The following is a 4,199-nucleotide window of genomic DNA, read 5'->3' as shown; positions in this document are numbered from 1 at the left end:
GAGCAGGTTGCTAAAAAATACTGTGAAATTGGAAGTGGGAGAAAGCACTTAAAAGCACTGTAATTTTTTAAATTTCTAATCAAATACAATTTTGTTGCATTAGGATACTGCTAGTGGTATACAAAAGAATTTGTTTTGTCAGAGAATAAAATACACCCTTGGATAAATATTATTCACCATCTGTATGCTTTTATTCAGTTCTAATCCAGAGATTAAGTGAATACCCTAGAGATTTTAATTTGCTCTTAACAATATAATCTTTTTGCCCCAGCCTCCTTCTGTGGGATGTTCAGGTTCTTGCTCAGAAGTTCCTGGGTATTAATAAGTGTACATATCCAATCAGCAGATAAAGGGAAGCAATACAGCATGTCACAGCCATGGAGATGAATTTGAGTATTTTCAGATTTGTAACCGCCGCTGGAGCAGCATTTCTTTGTCTGAGTTTAAACAGAGGAGTTGTCTAAACAAAATCACTTAAACATAGAAGCCCTTAAGGAAGATACTACATTGATTCACACTTACTCTGTTGGTTTCTATCAGCAGACTTTCAAAATAAAAGCAGCAAACAATTAGGTGGTTACTTCACAAAAGAAGATTAGTGGTGTACACACATCCTATCCTTTCCTGCAGTTAGGCACTTTGGGAACCTCCACCATTTGTCTTTATACATAAGGACAGAATTTTTTAACATTGATCATTGGGTTGGAACAGAATGTTGGTTTTATCCTTGGGTAACGTCATAATTGCATTGGAACTCCAAGTACAGCTACATTTAACTCTGACGTATGTTACTAAAATTTGGCCAGAGAATTGGGAACTACCACCCTGCTGACTCCAGACTCCCCAACTGAGTCCTTTCAGCTAGGATCTATCCTAAGGAAATATCAGCTGTCTATATCCTAGAACAAAACAGCAACAGTAGGAAGTTATGGGAATGTATTTTAATATTATGGAACAAACACGTATCACAGTGAATCCAGGCTGCTTCTCATTCTATAGGCACATCTTAGCTATCCTGCAGGTCAGCATTCCCAAAAATAAATTTTGCACAAATCCTTCTTTTCTTTAAGATCTCCATCCTGAAACCAAGAATGATGGATCATGAAAAGTCTTGTTTCTTCCTTTGGGAAGTCAGGACTTCCTACTAACAAATAAAATATTATATGATATAAATAATTATATACTATAAAATAATTCCCTGACCACTTTTCATTATTCCCTTTTAATTTTTATGTGATGGAGTTTTTTGTCTCAAGTATAGCAAATTGACCCATTCAAGAAAGCAGGTAATACTCAGAAATCCCTGGATGGATATGGACTGCCTTTGTTCTTGTACACAGACTTCAGAGTGCAACTTGTTGCTTAAAATAGGAGACTGGAGCAGCAGTCTAAGCTTGATAACACACCACTGGAAAAGGCTTCATTTCTCAGGTTTCACATGCAGCACATCTACAAAGCCACTCTTCAGGTTCTTGTACAGGGCGTTATGAGCCATTTGACTGCACCTCTTCAAAGAACAGTGGCACAGTATCATTCTTTTGACAAGAGCCACTATTAAGTGCAGCTGTACGAAGAAGAAAAGGCTTGAAGGAAAGTAATGCAAAAGCTGCTATAATTTAGACCTTGGCTTGAGGCTTTGAAATCTGAGAAAACAATAACGAGTGCTTTCTTTCCAATACCAGAAAATAACAACATAAAGACTGGAGTCTGTCAAAGTCTAGACATGTGAGGGAGTACTGGCAGACAGGACATTTTCCTTGGTGAAGGAAAATGTATTACCTACACTGTCTGGTCTCTGCCGATCTTATTTACAAGCAGAACTACTGGAAAATGAACATAAATATTTCCAGAATCTGGTTTCCAAACTCCACAGCTACTTCTTTTGAGCCTGTATGCTTTGCATTTGGAAGTAGGATGGGCAGGCATTAAAAAAGGTCCAAATGAACAAGACTGAAATGCAGCAACTCATTCTGCCACGTCACAGCTCCTGTCCTCCACTGACCTGCCTCCTCAGGAATCGCCCTCAGTTCCAAGTTACTAAATCAGGAGCGGAAGCCCTTAGGATCAGACCTCCTTCCTCTGCACTTCGAAGCAGTGGCCTAAAGGCAGCCCTACTTGCAGAACGCTGGCTATATGATTTAAGAGGCTGGGATAATAACGTGGTAAAATCTGAAAAGAAACAAGATCACTCTCTCAGCAGTTGTTAGCACAATAGTTACAAGCCTGACAGATCAGACTAAACACTTTGTTTTCCTTACTCCCATTTAAAAGTGATTAAAGGGAAGTTCTCTGCAGCTGAACTGAACTGAATACTTTGAGTGCAAAATGCCACAATTTACTAAACATACAGATCCTGGAACACTCAGATTAGTACTGCCATATTGCCAAATACTTTTGGAGAAACATAGGGAAAAATGCATTAATTTACTAAAATGTTTGTGGTAATTTAAGCAGAGTCAAATAAGATAATGGAGAGAAAAATGCTTGATAAAATCCACTTGTAGGAGAACTACCCTAACTAATTAAGATCATTAGAAGGTAATTTTGAAACAGGCCCTATACTTAAATTTTCTCTAATGGGATCATTACTGAAATGTGTGGCATGAGGCCCAACCTAATGTACACTGATATTCAATTCAGAAGCTGCAGCTCATTCACCTGCAGTCAAAAGGTTTCTTAAGATTGAAAACAAAAGTAAAAAGTTCAAAGAAAGAATCCAAAAAGGTGAGGCGTCTTGCAGACAGCACTTTGCTGGTACTCACAAATGTATGCTTTATACCAGTACTAGCCTGCTAGACTACTGCAGTTGGAGAATTTCACCTCAGTCTTCTCACATTTGTATTCCTTGTAGAACGTTTTAGTATGTGTTGAACAAAAGTGTCATATAAAACCTTCAGGTAACTACATACAACATGTAATCATTCTTCCCAGCCTTTGCTGGATCAAGCACAGAGGAAACAATAGAAAAAGCAACCGATTGTAGTGCTCTAGAAAAAACACACTTTTATCTAGAACTCACTTTGGCTTACCCAGAATCCACATAGTGACCTGAAGTCTTCTTCCATCATGAGGCTGTGATTACAGTGTCTTTGACAAAACAACCTTCTCTTACACAGCACCTCTAAGATGATAGATGCATTTAAGAGCATTGAAACAGAGGCATCTATGGCAAAGTACCTTAATTGGGCTTCACATGAAACACAGCATTATCAACAAATGGATGCTGCAAAATAGTCAGAAGAATAGACTCCAGTGTCATCCAAAGAGGAGACTCTTAAGTAGCAGCAGATAAAGGTAGGGAGACCATTTACACCGCTGTCAGTGTGGTATCTGTTCTGCAACATAAATTGTTTAGTAAGTTTTTTCTAAGTTGTAAGAATTTGCAATACAAAGCCTCAACCTAGCAAGTTTCTTTTAATTTTTAAATGTACAGCATTTTAGTTCTACAAATGTAAAAAAAAAAAAACCTGAAAAAACAAACCAAAAAACTTTACAATGTTTTTTTCACTTATAATGATCAAACCCAACTTGATTCAATAAAATTTGGTATGCGGTTAATGTGGCCCAATTGCTTTTGATAATGCAAATAAAATGGCCAAGACATTTAGGTTTGAGACACAGCATATGCAGTAACTGCTTTCTATGACAAGAGTTACTACATGCACTGCAAATGAGTGCTTAGGAAGTGCTCCTACAGATTACCAGTTAAGTACACACTGAACGTAGTTCACATCCAAATGATACACTGTCATGTGTCAGTCTATGGTGCCAGTTTTTGTTGCTAGAGGGAAAGTTCTGTATTACCCCCAAAAATTACTAAGTGCAAGGCAAGGTTGTGACTCAAAGTACAAGCAAACAAGGAAACTTAAAAGTAGAGACTTAAACTTTTAAATCATACCAACCTGTTGTGCCAGGTTTCTTGTCATAATCTTAACTTTAGTTTAAGCTCCCATTAATACAGTTGCACTAACACACTGTGGCACAAATACCAAAATGTACCCACGTTACTTTTGAATTTCCTTGACCTTGCCAGGTTTTCACATCCTCCACATTACTAAATAGTATTTATATGTAATTGATAACCATTGTACAGTTACTCCATAGCTTTACAATACTGCCCGTACTATATCACAAGCATTACAAATCCTATAAAAAAGCAGGCCCTGTAGTGGCATACAAGAATAAATTAACCAAAAAAA

Source organism: Phaethon lepturus, unplaced genomic scaffold (assembly GCF_000687285.1).
Source record: "Phaethon lepturus isolate BGI_N335 unplaced genomic scaffold, ASM68728v1 scaffold55715, whole genome shotgun sequence".
Lineage (NCBI taxonomy): Eukaryota > Metazoa > Chordata > Aves > Phaethontiformes > Phaethontidae > Phaethon > Phaethon lepturus.
This window is presented reverse-complemented; position numbering follows the sequence as displayed.